Source organism: Vidua macroura, chromosome 6, assembly GCF_024509145.1.
Source record: "Vidua macroura isolate BioBank_ID:100142 chromosome 6, ASM2450914v1, whole genome shotgun sequence".
NCBI classification, from domain to species: domain Eukaryota; kingdom Metazoa; phylum Chordata; class Aves; order Passeriformes; family Viduidae; genus Vidua; species Vidua macroura.
The window spans coordinates 16,777,295-16,794,479 of NC_071576.1; the positions used below are offsets into that span (position 1 = coordinate 16,777,295).

At 41.3% G+C, this 17,185-nt stretch overlaps 1 long non-coding RNA gene across 1 annotated transcript; it reads right to left on the reverse strand.

Moving 5' to 3' along the window:
• Positions 1-2,489: 2,489 nt before the first annotated feature.
• On the reverse strand, positions 2,490-12,150 carry LOC128809210 (uncharacterized). Its single transcript, XR_008437652.1, has 3 exons — positions 12,000-12,150; positions 11,033-11,112; positions 2,490-3,204 (listed from the first exon to the last, which is right to left on the reverse strand). It is a non-coding gene; the product is annotated as an uncharacterized LOC128809210 (long non-coding RNA).
• Positions 12,151-17,185: the final 5,035 nt, after the last annotated feature.

Genomic DNA, 17,185 nt, shown 5'->3' on the forward strand with positions numbered 1-17,185 from the left:
TGCAAATTTTTATATACATGAGACACAGAGTTAATCTTGGCATGTTTCAGCATCTGGATATGAATAACTTGCCTGCCTCGGAGGTTTCTTGAGGTAGAGCAAATCATACATATTACCAACATTAAAATCCATTTTAACTTATATTGTCTCCAGCCCATTCAGGCAGCCTGTTATCATAACTGAACCATTCAGACACAGTCATTTCTTGCCTTCTACTCCAGCTTTGTAAGTAATCTCTGGAAGATGGTTTTGGACAAGAAGAAAACCTAAGAATTTAAATCAATTTTAAGTGTCTATACATTGATCTGGCACAGGTTCAGTAGCATTTTCCTTAAGACTGACCCAGAAATATGTGATTATATAGAGAATAATTTATTACTAATAATCAAATGTTTTTATTACACTTTCCTCAAGCAGGTATTGGGCATATGTGTAGTGGCTGTTGTGGTTCCTGGTGCCCTGCACCGTGCCAGGATGGCACACCATTCTGTGGGCAGGTCTGGATTTGGCAAGCTTTTTTTAGCTAGATCAGAAAATGCTTTTTCTCCTTCCTCCATTCGCTGTTTCAGCCCAGGTAATAGCTCAGCCTGCAGGCAGACAGCCCCTCCAGACAGACTTCATAGCCATGGCTACTGACCTCCCACTCCAGGCTCTCATATCTTAACTCCTCTGTCATCTTTTTTCATCTTCTTTTTTTTTTTTTTTAATGTATCACCTAATATCAGCTTTTTAACACCTACCTGTGTTTTCTGACAAGAACTCCCATGCCTTTTAGTTGTGTGTTGTCCATGGAAACTGAGTTTTACAGATCCCTGTTTGGTTACAAAAGATATCTACAAAATGCACCATCACAGTACATTTTAATAAAAAATCCATTTTCTCAGTTTTCTTGCACAAACAGCTTCTGCATGGTCCTGGCTTTCTGCCATAGGTAACCATTAATTTGAGTTTTTCTGTGTACAGTGGATACACTTGCTCACAGAAATCAAATACTCAGTCATGTTTTGCCCTTAGCCACTGCTTTGGGCAATTGCTGTAGCTGCTTAAACCATTTTGCTCAACAAGGGGGATTTGATGACAAACACTGGGCAAGAACACTGAGGATGAGATTATAGAAAAACCTTAGGTTCTTGTGGATATGCAACAGCATCAAGCAGAATTTCAAAGAGAAAATTGTTAGATAGGAACCTTGTTCCTCCATTTAGAAAGCTCAAGTACTTTGGTGGGACACAGAGGTCCAGTGGAATGTCTTTCTATCCTGCTAGACTGGACAAAATTATTAAAGAAAGGTTTCTTATGTGATTTTGACAGTTATGAATAGGAAATTCACTTCTGTGAATATGCTGCATCACTTAATTAAAGCAAGCTATTTTTGTGAACGTTTTTGTCCATGAACCTTTTCTTGAATATTCATTGATGATGGGAATGAACAGAATTTTTGGGAATTAATTTAAAATCTGAATGACTATGCTTCTGAATTTTTATTATATTCATTACCTATTTGTTATATATTTTTATTTCCAATGTTGGTTTGAATACCTAAAAATAGGAACAGATGCACAGTCACTTGCACAGCGTAACAATTGCTCAATTATTGCTGTAAATAATTATTCATGTTACATGAAATCCCTCAAGATTTTTTTCTATAGTGAGTTTGTATTATTGATTTGAAAATAATTGGAAATTCAGTTGAACAGGGGCAGATTCTGCCTTGGTCTAGTTGTGGTGTACATTTCTAAAGGCATATGTGGGCCAGAGCTGAGTAACTAAGAGACAAGAACAATCCCTGCTGTGCTTCCAATACTGATGCCTTATGAGGTCTAGAAAAGATGGCAGGGATGAAAGGAAAAGCACTAAGAGCAGAAAATATTATGTAGCATGTGTGCTCTGGAGGCTGTGGGCTGATTTAGGCTGTGGAAGCTACTCTGATGTATGCCAGTAGCTTTTCTGGTCCCTGATACAGCTTGAAATCCTAAGGCACAACGATGCCTTAAGCTTCCCCCAAATCCCTAGGCAATGAAATGATTACCCGAAAGGTTCTTTGCCTCTGGAGATGAAGCATGGTCCCAGCTCATGGTCTCTGCTTCTCTTATAGCAGCGGAATAATGCTCAAAAGAACTAAGCAAAAGTGCCAGGGCATTTGAGCAGATCCTAGAGGACTCAGATATCAAGTTAGGACAAAGACAAAGCTTTCTGATCTTCTCACTCTATCAAACTGCACTGAAAGAGCCTGAAATAGCAAAGCAATGCCTAAGGGTACCATGGTGAGGCCTCTACTGGTATTACAATGCATCAGTTATTTCAATATTTCTAAAAATATTTAAAAGAAGACCAATCTCAACACAGCTTGGTATAAAAGATGGGGGGAAGAATAAAAAGAGGAGACATTTATAGACGTGCCTTTATATTATATTTCTATATTGAATTTATCATTATACAGATTGTCTGTTTTTCACTTGTTTCCTTATCTGGAGAGAAGATTATTTAGGCCTGGTTACATGAGCCTCAGACCTGGGTTGGTATGAAACATAGTCCAAGGGTACTGCTGTGAGGAAGTGAGAGTGCTGTGAGACTTCTTGCATTACATTAGCAATAGCAGTAGCCAAAGGGAGTCCAGCTTGGCCTTTGTTCATTTACTTAATTTCCAGGAAAGACTCTTCCTTACAGAACAAGAATTCAATACAAAACTGATAAACCACAGTAAAATAGAGGACTAGATGAGGACTTCATCTGAGAATATCTGTCTCATTGGATCTCTGTCTGTTAGTTTCTTTACCCCATAAAGTACAGTAGCATCAGCTCTCCCAGTGCTGGGGAGGTGGCCAAAGCCACTAGAGCCTGGCAGGTATGTGAGAGAGGGGCCCTGGCAGGGCAAGACGTGCTGCAGACTGCTCCTGCCCTGGTAGTTCAGTGCCAGGGTGTACACATGGCATGGGAAAGGACCAGGAGCCTGGGCCCGTGTCTTTATCACTGCTTCAATTCCCTTCTAGATTTTGCCACTCCTGGTCCCATTCCCATGCCATGAGTAGTTGTCCTTCCCTGCAGCAAGCAGTCATGCAGTCAGGCTTTGTGCTTTAGTTTCTCAGGGTGGAAAGAAAATAGCACGGCACAGCAAGAATGAGCAGTTGAAAGGAGGGCGATGCCCCACGTTTTCTGAAGGACAGGCAGTGGCATTAACTGTAATGCCAGCAGTAGAATTTCATCCTGAAAGGAGAGAGAAGATGAATTACATTCAGATATGAATGACAAAAATATCCATGATTTTACTAGACAAGTTTGAAAATGTTTTAAAGGGCAATTTCTCCTCATGTTTTTAGTCTAGGCTTGATGTTAAGCATAGAAGAAACCTCCACTATTAGCAGAATTTTCCATAGCCTTTCAATACAGGTACTGGCTAGGACCAGCTCTGCTGGAGAGTGAACATCTCTATCCCCAGAATCAAAGGGGATCTCATTACTTATCTCCTGTTTCTGTCTGTGTTCTTCTGTTGATAAGTCAAACCATCCAGTTTATCAGGCTGGTGACCACATGGTCACATGGACATATTGGTCACTATTTTAAGACCTCCAGTACCCAGGGATGAACTGAACACATTTACCAAGATTAATTGCTCTGACTGCTGTCAGTCTGTCTCTAACATATTACAGGATTGCAAAAAGCAGAACACATATTTTTATGTAAACTAGCACCCTATACATATGTAAATATATATATATATATATACATGTATTCCCAGGCTCACCAGAGCTTCTCCCAGGTGGAAGCATACAAAGAGCAGCACACAGAAATGTGGAGCAGCCTTGCACAGTTCCTGCCTTGCACATCTGCAGCTCTAGGGAGAAAAGAGACTGAACTCTGAGCCTGTTTCTGGGTCTGCACTTCCTGCTCTACTTTACATGCAGCCTGTGACAGGAGCATCTGGGCACTGAGGGGGCACCTCACAGCTCTCTAGAAATTGAGGCTTCTAAGCTGCATAGTCACGTTTAAAAAGCCTGGCAGGGAAGGAACCAGAAATGCAGAAATACGTAAAAGCAGAAAATGAATAGACACTATGAGATCCAGCTGCTATACAGAAATTGTCTAGTTCTGAACTGCAAGGTCCTTTTCTGTCAAGATACTCTCCAAAACAACTCTAGTTAGGACAGCTTGCTGTATTCTCAACAAAGTTATGCAGAACACTTTTAATCAGCTCCCTGATTACTTCAGTGTTTGTATGATTAAGCAAACCAAACAAAGCCACTCAAGACCCATGCTTTATCAATACAAAAATATCTGTCTTAAACGTATATTGTCCACTGCACCACATTGAGTAGTTTGCAATCTTTCATATTCTTATTCTAACAAAACCTTATAAGGGAAACATGTCTTTTAGTAATATAAAGTGGTTAAGTAACATATCCAAGGTCACCCAGCTTCACAGCTGGCCAGGAGCATTTTGAGCATCCAAGTTAATGTTTTAATCAATGTGCAATTTTTGCAAAAAAGCATATAGACTCTTAAGCTGTGCAAAACCATATTTTTAAAATGTAATAATCTACAAATGCCTCCAGTTGCTGTTCTCTGTCACCAGTAATGAAAGTAGGCAAAGCAGATGTAGATTCCCTGCAACTAACTTTCCACAAAATCTGTTTAAGAATAAATAAGAGCTGTCCAAAGGAAAAGGAGACATATGCAGCCTCTAGGAGCTTCTGGAAGCTATGGTTTTATGCTTACATTATGTGTTGCTGTAGTAATGTTCCTTTGCTATTGAAATTCACCCCTCTGCTGAGATCAACAGCACAATAATGGTCATTTTGAATGCTAACCCTTTGTCTTTCCATTTTAGAAATAATCAGGTAGTCCTAGGCCAGATGTACTGCACTTGTCATTGTACTAAGGACATACTGAAGGAAAAGGTAAGCTACTTTCCTCACAAACATGGTATTTCAAAGCTAGGAAATTTTAGGAAGAGGAGGCAATGCCCAGCCACTTACTGGCTCATTCTACCCAGCCAGTCCTTTGGGGTGGTTTCCATTTCTAGGCAACACAACCTGTGTCCTGCTGCAGGGGTGCAATCATGGACACTCCAATTCTCTATAGCTGCCTGGCACATGCAGCATTCTTACTCATCCTGCTTGCATAATGCATTGCTGTAGTGTTGTCATTGAGCACTGTTATAAATGGCAGAAACAGCCTCTGCTTTGCTGAGCTGCTCTGAGGGAAGAAGTTGCCTCTCCAGGCCAGCATGGAGCCATTGTAGCCAGATCCTGTGACTGCAGGATTTCCACTATGACTTTGATCCTGTTGCAAGCAGTTCTATAATATATATATTTTTTTTTTTTTTTTAATTAGGTCCTGCCTGAGATCTCTGTTTGGCTCTAAGACCTTTTGACTGATGGGTATCCCTGCTAAGGGGTATTATGCAGGCACAGTGCTCTTCCCCCTTCATGGTGTGCACTTCTCAGTGTGGTGAGATGTGGTGCTGGGCTCAGTGCTAATGTGTGTACTCTCCTTGTGTAGTGGAGGTGGGAATACGGCACAAAAGGATCCAACAAAGTTTTGTATCATTCTGGTGAGGATAAACCCCATCATTCCCAAAGTAAGCTGTCCCTGGTGGGTAAATATGTCACTTAAAATACAGAGATTGGCTCACAAAAGAAAATGGTACCTTCAAGAAGTATGGGATAATTAGTAACTGGGAGCCTATAGACCTCGTATACCTTCTATCTAAAACATCCTAACCTTTTGTGTTCCTTCTGTCTATGGATAGGCTGAGCCTGGATCTCTCATGAACAGCTTGTATCAACAGGGAGCCTAGCATGGAGTGCTAAGAGAAGTACTTATGTCACTTAGTGGCACTGTGTGTACGCTGCCCGTGCTCTTTGAAGTAGCTGTGTTAGCTGCAGGATGTATCGTGTCCTTTCCACTGCTTCTGAAAGACTGGCAGACACTTGGATTCATAAGGATTACATTATTTACCTTACTGTTGGATTTTTCCTCAGTGGGATACCCAGTGTTCCCACTAATCCTGTCATTGGCAAAAAGCTGCAAATAGAGGTCCTGTTTTCCCATGGAGACACCAGGAAGAAATGGCTGCTGCCAATGCAGGCCATGAACAAACTTGTCAGTCCTTGGTGCTGCTCGATCTCAGAACTTCCCACCCTTGGGGGCTCACAGATGGGGTCAAGCCCCAGAAGACCACACCATCTTCAAAGAAAAGGTTGTATGTACATGTTTATGTTCAGCACAAATATTTCCTTGTCACATTGTCTGCACATTAGTATCTCTGCCCACCGTGGGACTATAACTTCTAGGCTGAAGAGCAGGAGTTGTTTCGTCAGTGATGAGCATGTCATACTGTGGGTCGGGACAGAATATAACAGTGGAGGTGGGTAAAACTGCCATAGGTAGATTATTACTACTTTGAAATGTGACCTGTACACCAAACCCAATTTCTAGACTGGGAAAACTGCATTGGATATTTAATATCCTTGGGTGGTCATGACCTCTGTTGTGCATTTCATAGCTTATAAGGCTTTACTGCTGCCCAAATGTTCCTTACAGCTTCGGGTATTTGATGATAACTGTAAGCTTAGACTCCAGATACAACTCAGTCTTTCAAGCCACTGTTCTCTGTGAATCCCATACAGCAAAGCACATCTTCAACTTCAAGAAGATGAGTAAGAATTAGAGGATCTAGTATTACAATGTTTTACTTAAGTCAATGTATGGTATGCAAGAGCCAGTTTTCTGGTTTCCACTCCATCATGGATTTCTTATTAGTTTTAGAGGCTATTTAAAGGTTTATTTAGAGGCTTATTAGCCTCTTTTTTGGAGCTTCTTCCCACAAGCTATTTACCTTGTGATCCAGCCTGTTGTTAAGAATGAAGTCCACATAGCACAATCTAATATTTCAGGATATTTAAGTTTAAAAATCCAAGTCTGTTGCAAGGATACTTTGCTATATTAAAATAAAAGAATAAAATACTGTCAGATCCCCTTAATAACTGGGTATATCCCTTTCAATATATTTCTTTCTACTTGTCAGCTGGAAAGGATAAAATATGGTGGGTTTTTCCATTTGACACACAATAGGCTCTGAGCGACTTGTTACGTAAATTATATTTCAAGTTCAACTTTGGAGTAAAGAAAGACTAAGTAACTATCTAAATGAAGAAGGAAATTTGCAGGCTTGTGGGAAATACTATTCAATGAATGAGACCACTAGCAGAGACACTTTAGTATGGTGCAGGGGCTGATTCAGAAATCTGACCAGAAAGCGTCATGTATTTTTAATTGAAAAACACCAAACTTGGAGTGCAGCAGGGAAAAAAAAGTCCCCTTTCAAAAAATAAAGTCTCAGATCCCACAGTCCAACCACAAGAAATTAAGCCAACAGCTTTAGAAATATATCTGAGTCTTTCATAAGGCTGTGTTACTAATAGGTTGTTGAGACAGGCTTTTTCTGAGAAATCTTTCATGAACCTGCTGCACAAGCCCTTTTCAAATAAGAAAGTCTACTTCCCTGAGGACATAGGCATTAGACAGCACTGCAAAACTGCACATTTTGCTCAGCATTACCCACAGCTCACCAACATGTTCCTCCCCCCTTCATATTTGCCTGTCTAACACCCTTTCCAGGATGTCCATGCTGACACTGGGGGATGAGGGGAGGCAGGCAGAGGCAGGGCGCAGTGCATGCTCCAAATTTGCTGTTGTTTCCAGTAAAAGTTCACTCAGTGTTTACTGTCAGGTACTGCTGTGTATGTGAGGCTTTACCATGGACAGTGGACAAGGCAGAGCAACTGGCAGAGATTTAGTGCCATTTATCATAACTCATTGATGTCAATGGTCAGACTCTTTCTGACCTCAGTGGAGCCAAGATTTCAATACAGACAGTCTAAGTCTGATCAGAGGAATTCTACATGAGACAATGCCTGAATTATCAGCAGAAACCAGCTATGAATCTTTCTTGGACAGATGAAAGAAATAGTGAAAATATTTGGACAAATGCCTAAAAGTCAAGGGTTTGGTCTAGCACTCTGCAGACTGGGAATTCATGAATTTCCACTCAATCCTGTGAAAATAATCATTAAGTGGCATTTGGTAGATTATTTAACCTCCATCTAATACAAGTTTTTCACCAATAAAGTGGGAATTGTAGAATCTGAGCACATAATTTACAGCTCTGAGGACTAACAACAGGTCTTGAACCAGGCCTGGTGTTGGGGAAGGGCTACATGGGATTTCTTCAAGCCATATCTTTAGTCGGTACCATGCTGTTGAGATGCAGGTTTTGCAGATGATATATAAATACCTGTACATTTCAATTTGTAGAGAAGGCAGCTCTGCATATACCCAATACTGGAACAGAATTCAGGCACCATTATGTTAGCATCACTACTTAATCTGGTTTTCATTTACCAGTTAATAAAAAGTCATACTGGAAAGCTCCACTTTTGCTACCATTCCCCTTCAGACTCTTTTTGGTTCATTTTGCCAGCATAGTCTACATGTTTGAGATTGTGTATGCAGAAAGGAATTGCAGCTGAGAAAATATTAAAAACACCTTGACAAGCTCTGATTCATTATGATTTTTTTTTTGCCACAGAACTGTCAAAAGTAATAAAAAAAATACTAGAAGCTAAAGTTATGGCTTTAAACCTCAATTTCAGTCTTTATTAACACACCAGGTACAGATTTTTGCAAGACAGTGGTCCATGGTCCACTGAAATGAAAGCTTTAAAGGGGTTCAGCTGAAGCCCTAAAGTATGTATTTTCCATGCTTTGCAATGGACACTTGGAGCTCAACACCAAGACAGCACTCTTGTCTTCCCAACTGGTTTTGTTTATCCAAAAAGCCCTCCCCTTGATAGTCTAGGAATGACTGCAAATCCCACAGTCATTTTCCCTGCCATTTGTTTCTTGGTCTGAAATAGGTATTTAATCTGGTATAAAATAGACAGACTCAGTTGCTCCCAGTTGCTTACTAGTATAAATTCTCCATATCTCACTGAAGTCCAGGGCCTGTGTTTTCCTGCAATTACAACAGTGTGATTTTACTGATGTAAGTGGAGAGCTGTATCTGGATCACCAGTAGACCTGCAACTGTGGAAAAGGGTTTCTCACTGATCTAAATGAAATGCAGAGTCAGATTAACACCACTGACAACAGCTAGGTTATACATGCATAATGACACCCCCATCAGTCAGTCTGATCTACATCCTATACATAACAATACATCTCTGTCAATTAGATATCAGTAATGTATTATTAAAATACTTTCTATAGTATATAAAGCAGGAATGAAAACAGTATGATGTGCAAGGCAATAACACTTAAAGATTTTAATTAGCTGAATATTACCATGAATAGTCTTGATCCTAGAAAATTATGGAAAGATCTCTTTTTTTTTTTTTTTTTTTTTTTTTTTTTTTTTTTTGTCTTAGAGCTTTAAGCCCTCCATCTTACTCCTCTTTTGTCACCAGCAATGAGTGACTACCCAGAAGTAGGTCAGGATTGCTGATATCCAAGGATACCATGTTTCTGTGGTTACCTTAGCGCTCCCTCCCTTTCTTGCCCTCCCTCCCTCTCTGGAACCAAAGCACAGCCCCCATAGCGTCACTCCACACCAGTGCTGCATCACCCACTCCAAAGTGCTGCTCCTGAGTCACACCCACGCTCCCACACAGAGTGTGCACCACGGCTCCAGGCTAGGAGCCAAACCTGTGATGCCTGTGGAAAGGCTGTGAGCTGCAGGGTGCCGAGGCCAGGTGCCACACTGTGTCTGTCAGGCTGGCTGTTCCCTGCCATGCTGCATCAGCAGCTTCCCCGGGTGATGGGCAGGAGGCAGTGCAAGAGCTGCCAGAGATCGGTACCCTGGGATCCATGGCCAGGCTGCACCTGATGGGGTGCTGGATGGGAATAGGCAGACTGGCAAGCACGAGGACACCCCATCACCCCACACCACCAGCCAGAGCCAATCAGAGAAATGAAGTGTGGTTCTTCTGTGTCACTGCAGCCCTGACGCCCTCACGCGTGACCGACTGAAGGGGATGTTTATCTTCCAGGCATTCCAGATAGGATGACATAAAATAGACTGGGGCTGTGGACATGGAAACAGAGAGGCAAAGCTTAAGGCATAAACACAAAGCAAATCAAACTGTGGCAGCTGTGTACAAAATGGGCCAGCTCTGCCTTTGAAGGTGTGAGAAAGGAACAAGCAGGCTGTGCTCAGAAAGACAGGCTTGTGAGATGTGACAACTTTAGTCTTGATTCATCATGGGGTAAATTTGCCAGAAGTGGGGCTAGGCCACAGGAACTTAAGGGCTCTGCATTGATTCACATTTGGGCAGGCTTTGTACCAGGCTTTTGTTTGACTGGGATGTTCTTTCCCAGTTTTTTGACAGGACTCATGGAGTGGTAGAAGTAAAACAAGCAGTCTGGCAACTGTGGCTCATTTTCAGCAGTCTTATGAAGTACTATGTCTATTAAACTTGCTGGCTCTAAATTTGGGACATATTTGCCCTTATTTGTTGTTGACACCAAGGTTCATGCCAACCTGCTCTCTTGTCAGACTATTCAGGGAGCACCCTCAGCAATGGGAGACACGCTGGATCAAGCAAATATGTTTGCAGGGTTTGGATTAGAGCTCCTGCTGGTGCATACCTGCACAGCAGCAGATGTTTTAGGACCATATGACTTGAAGCAACTGAATTACTGAATCCAGCCCTAATTGCAGACTTCATGTAATACCTGTTCAATCCAGAAGGGTCCAGACAGCATCTACTCTACACCAAGTGGTTCCCAGCACTATAGCAGCCACACTCTGACAGTACTTGTGTCAATTTTAACCATTTTAGGTACCTGCTGAGTGCCAGATTTGAGGAACATTCCACACTGTCAATTTAACACTTCTGTCCAGTTTTCCCTCAACTCATATAACCTTGGTATCTGCCTTCCTGTTGTTGTCAGCTCAAAAGAATATCCTTGGAAGTTAGTCTTGATTGAAACTGAGGCTGTAAGCATTTAAATTTTAATTACAGTTACTCACCATATGAATGGGAGGATCTCCAGGATTTAGGCTAACTGCTCTGCAAATGTGTAGAGATCCATCAGCTTTCTACCTGTGAACTGATAACAAAGCACGTAATCAGATAAAGTGGGTGGAATACAAAGCTTTTAGCTCTGGTGCATACATAAGCTGCTCATGGAATTCTAGGCAACAAAACAGCACCAAGTTATAACACAAGCCATCAACTCTCACCCAATACCATCAGCAGCAAATCAGAAAGATTGTGTTTGACTGAACCTTTATGAAAGGAGTTTAATCATCATCTGACAAACAGAGAGCTGAATTAGAATTTCATTCAGGAATAATTGCTTCTGTTAAAAAGAGAATTATTTTTAGTTTCTCTTTTAAATTTTTCTGGTCAGCTGCAGCTTACAACTATTGTTTCTTATGCTTTTCTCCACTAAATTAAAACATTCTTTAGTACCTGGTATTTTGTCACTGTGAAGTTACACATGCCATAATTAGAACACTTCTCAATTTTCTTTTTGATAAGCATAACAGATTAAGTATTCCAAGTTTTTTAATAGAAAGCACTATGTCAAATTATAATCCAATTTTCTCAAAATCTTTTTGGAGCTTTTTTCTGCAACTTCATCATTTTTACAATATTCTGTTGAAAATGTGGACACCCAGGCATTATCCAGCAACCCATTTGAAGTACTGTCAATACCATTTGCAAAAGAAAAATATGCACTTTCTTGTTTTTCTCTCTACTCATCCAAGAATCACATTCAGACCTCCTTTTATATTAAGGTCTGTTATCTGATGAGTTGCAAAGCCAATTCTTTATGGAGTTTTATGTATAAATTGTCCAGATACACTGATTTAAATTGATAGTTAAATGACATACACCATTTGGCATCTCCAGCTCCTGAAAGTCCAGTAGTCAGTTCAAGGGCTCATTTTTCCATCCATATGCCCATAACATACAGAAATGCAATTGTACATGCCTGTCTGTCCGTCCTCTCTCAGGTCATCCAGTCCATTTTCTTCACCATGCCCCAGAACATTCCATATCTCTGTTTTCCAAATCTGTACATACAATCTGTAGTGCTAATGCAGCTTTTCAGTTTGCATGGTTCTGGCATTACACACAGTCTCTGTGATTCAGCCAAGATTTCCAGAGAGGATGCTATAGGCTGCCCATGCACAGAGCATGGGGTAATCCTCTGAGGCCAGGAAGACATGGTGAGCAGGGAAGGAGGCACCCTTCAGACAGAGAAAACACTGTGAGGAAACTGGACTGAGGGTAAAAATGTGTAGCAGCAGCAGCAGAAAAAATGGGCAGGGGACAGGCAGACAGGGAAGATTTGCTGTGCTGGTTGCCTTTTTGCGTAAACTTGTCTTTTTTCCTCACCATCAACTTCTGTTCTTCAGCTTGTCACTTACTGTATTACCTTTTCATCCACCCTACTTTCCCCTACAATGTCCTTTCTCCTGCTGCCTTTTATTCCCAGTTGACTCATTCTGACTTAGATTCACCCTCCCCTGCCAAAGCTCTTCATGGAAACAGCATTCCTCCTGCTGCTTTCACAGCCCTCTTTTGGGTCCTATGTGTCACCCCCTTGTCCCTAGCCGTCCTCCTCCAGGGGATTACAATCTTTCTGGGACAGGGACTACTTGGAGCTGTGTTCACCCAGTCCCTTGAGCAACCGGGCCCCTGTGCTTGCTGATTTTATTTTAGCTGCTCTCCTAATAAATGTGACTAATCGCAATAGCTCTGTGATGTCTAGTAGGAGAGACTGATGAAATAATTGTGTAGTGGGGATGAAGCAGCCAGGCTGATGGTGAAGCAGAGCAGGCATTAGCTGTACCAGCCTTACATAACACTGCAGGCTGAGTGAGAAGCACCCAGAAGGAACTCACTTATCTCACCCCTTCCTCCCCCTTTATTATGAAGAAGAAAAAAAGGAAAGAAAAAAAAATTTAAAAATTATATTTCCTTAACTGCTGCCACATGCCTGGGTGCAGACCCCTGGGCTGGCAGTGGGGCAGCAGGGACAGTTGTCACTCTGCACCAGCTCAGGACTCACTCCAGCTCTGATCCCACACAGTTTGCTGGGCACAGAGTCAGGCGTCACTGTTAAAAAATGGTTCTCTACCTTCTAATTCATTATGGCTTTTTTTCCATATTGCAATGGATGTGAAATATAATTTGAGTTTCAATATATAGCTGGGGGGACTTTCTTCTCTTGTTAATTAGTTATAACCCTTGCCTGCGCTGATGCTTATGTTGCTTTAGGTGGCTGGTATCTGCTAACCACCTTTCTGAAAGATTACAAAAGCCCCATGAAAATGAGAATGGGGAGATGGATGGATGGATGGATGGATGGATGGATGGATGGATGGATGGATGGATGGATGGATGGATGAGGGATGCCTCTATTACAAGGAACAAGCACAGAAAGCTTGGATTAGGGCGAACAGCTGGTGAGGATTCAATAATCAACTGCTCTGAAAGAAAAGCCTGTTTTTTCTCATCTCATGGTATTAGAGAACAGGATACCAGAGCTGCCAACCTTACAATTGAAATCTGCCCACACAGAATAGCAAATTCCCCTTGGCTTGCATTTAAATGCTCCTGGCTCAATTATAACTCCATACAGTCTTTAATACATACATGTGGTCTGCATATTATCCTGCAAACAGAGCACTGCACTGCTTCTCTCAGCATGTCTCTGCCTTCATTTTAACTCCAAAGGGAGGGACGGAGCAGGGGGAGAGAAAGGAGGACAGAGAGCTTATCGAGTTTACAGCTGCTGCTGAGAATATTGGTTTGATTTTCACTGCAGCTCAGGATTTATTTCCACAACAGGCAGCAGGTTGGGCGGTGAGTGTTGGTTTAGCAGGCTTAGGAGGTCATTCTGGTCATTCTTCAGGACAGTCCTGTGGGAGTAGCACTCCCCTCGAAGGAGTCAGCTTGCAGCTGGGAGCCATCCTGGTGAGCTGTGGTGTGAGGAAGGGCTTTGACAATTCCAGCTCTCAGTATCCAGGCAGGAACAGCAGAGCCAGGGCAGAAGTGTCCATATGAAAAATGAGGAGGCTTGTTGGCTATTGATTTTCCCAGGTATTTTGGTGATGCTAAACATGGCAGGGTTACCAAGACTTTCTCTGACCCTATTGGCAGCAGCAGTAGCTACCATGCAGTCTTCCTTCCCTTTATCCCAGGCGAGCAGCCAGCCCTGGGAGCCAAACACAGCTTTGTTTCCACTTTGTTTCCACAGCACCTGAGCCCTCTCCTCAAGCTGCACAGCTGCCCAGGTGCCAGGGCTTCACTGTGATCTAGAGAGCAGACAGCCACCTGACCATGATGGTGACAAACGGGGGCAGCAAACAGCTGCCAGGTGGGGTCATTTTTCTCTTCATTCTGTCAGATATGAAGAAGAAGTTAACAGCTCAATACATCACACTTGATCCCATCAGCTGGTCTCTTGTCTTTTCAGAAAAGTGGAAGAAATAGATTTGTTTTAATACCCTCTTTATTTTGAAAGATCATGATAACAGTGACCAGAACTCTTATTATCACATAGTTCCAATCCATAACAGGATACTGAATATTCAAGGAGAGAGAACCCAAAAGCTTGGGCTACAGGTTTGCAGCTGACCCTATTAATAGCCACATCAAATTCCTGTTTATTCAGTGGCCTTTTTTTTTAAGGGAAAACACAGCTCAGCCCTGCTGCCCCAATTGCAAGGAGAAGACTGGAAGGGGCTGCAGGAAAATGTGTCAGCCTGGGTCCCTCCTGTGCTTCTTGCAGAAAGGAAAGGAAGATATTAATGCAGATGATTTTGTTACATAAATACATGTTGTATCAGGGCCATTTTTAGCGTTTGTGGGGGTGTGAAGAACTTCTTCAAGCTGCGTATCTATTTCATAGGATTCAGCTGAACTGAGGAAAAGGACAGAGAGTTTTAAGGTAAACTATCAAGATACATTTATTTAAGCCCACACAATTCTGTACAGAGCTCCACATGACAGAAACAATATTTCACTAGCATGTCTCTGGCCTCAGTAGTGCTTTTTAGTGCTTTGTAACTCAAAGACCTCTTAATATAATTGGATAAAATTAAGGAAAAAATTGTCATCAAATTTCAAATATTGTGTCTGCCATTTGTCTTCAGAGAGTTTCAGTTTCTTTAAATTCCAAAGAGCTGCAACACTTAATTAAAATGAAACTTTAAAATCCAGAAATCTAATTTTTAATTTAATCTCCAAGTAATTTAAACTTCAAACAGATAATTTTCTTGTCAGGAAGGAGCCCATTTTTGAACAAAAAATAAAATCTGGGGGTAATTTCACAAATCAAGTTCATAAAATACAGAACTCCTCTTGATTTTTGAGTAGTTTTCTATCATCTCTTCCACTTCAGCTCCATGTCCCATTCATCCCTGAGAGGTGCATGGGGCTCATTTCCCCTTTTCTGATGTGTTCATCCCTACAGAAGAGTAGAAGAGGGTGAATTACAGCCCTCAGCAGAGTGGTGCCAGCTGGGAACATCTTACACCCAGCCTAGAAATGGGCCCAGGTTTAGCTGTGGGAGTAGGCTCGGAGTGCCTGGGGCTGGTGTGGGAAAAAACAGATTTTTTCCTCTTCCACACTGGAAGTGTCCAGCTATTAAAGCAACAAGGATCTTCTCCAGGGCCTTTGGCTGCAAATGTTTCCAAAAAGAATTTTCTCATATTATCTCAGTGGCCATCTGAGAACCTTTTCCTTCTGGAATGCAGTTTTAGGGAACTGCGTTTTACTTATAGGAAGGCATTGCCAAAGGGAAATTTTAATGGGATTAATTAATGCTACATTTTTTGTTTGTCATGCTCCAAAAGGATCTGGTTGTTTTTAAAGGGATTTTTATCTCTTCTTTTTTTTTTTTTTTTTTTTTTTTTTTTTTTTTTTTTTTTAAGGACATAAAAAGCTAACATTTTAAAATCATCTGAGTTTGGTAATCTGGTTCATTTCCACACAGTGCCTACACTTTGTGTTTCTGAGAGCTTGCCACATCTCAGAGTTCTGCAATCCACATGGCAGATCCCAGACTGGCCACAGGTAGCTACAAGGTACTCAAAAAGAGAGGAAGATTAAGGAGGAGAAAGGTTACCTAAATAACTCTAGTTTAATATATTGCACATCCATGCCAGCCTTGATCCAGAGTATTTTAAAAACATGTTAAAGAATGTCAGTTTTATTCAATAAAATCAGGCAGAGAGAGGAGTCCATATTTTGGGCACTTCACCATTTTGGAACTCAACTTTTCTGACACAGGGGTCAAGTTTCTCAAACCAGCATTTTAAATTCATCCTGAATCTGCTGCCACCTGTGAATTACTGCTTTAAAAGATGAATTTAAAGTCACCCTCTGAACTGATGGTTTAAGTGGAAAAGAAGTCTTGAATTAATTTCACTAGTTGCGATAGTTCTTTTTGGTGGTATAATGACAAGGAAGACTCAAACCCCCACTGGGCCTCATATTTACTCCTCAATGCTCCATTTGCTCATTCTCTTGATGACTTTATCTCAGATTTATTTTGAAGACACCAAACTCCAGATGAAAATCTATCCTGCTGGGAAGGGAAGAAAGGTTTAACATTATTGCTCAGCATTTGTCAAAGACAAGCTAAATGCAATACATCATAATGGTAAGGATTTCTGGGTGACCCCTTAGACTCTAGAGCACAACTTTGGTAACAGTGTTCTAGGAGATTCAGGAATTCAGAAAGACTTCAGAGAGGTCATATTCTGTGGGGAACAATAAAACTGTCCTTTACACAGGCTGACTGCCCAAAGCCATGGCCTTTTTTTCTGGAGCAGGAAATAAAAATATTTGGGATATGCATCTTGAGCAAAGAGTAAAATTAATTTGCAGTAATAATGCCTTCAACATGAAAGAAATAAACCAACAGAAGTCTCATCATTAAGAACACTTGAATCTGGTTCAAAATGAGATACACACTGGAAAGAGGCATCCAGTACCAGCTACAAGGGCATCTGAATGGAGAAAATAATACAGAAACAGAAACCTTTTGTTTCCATTAGAAACATAGAGTATCTCCAAAATGTTTGTTTAACTGTTTGCCACACAATAATACCACAAAAGCACTTTTCAGTGTGTAACAGCTGAGACTTGAGAAACTGCAA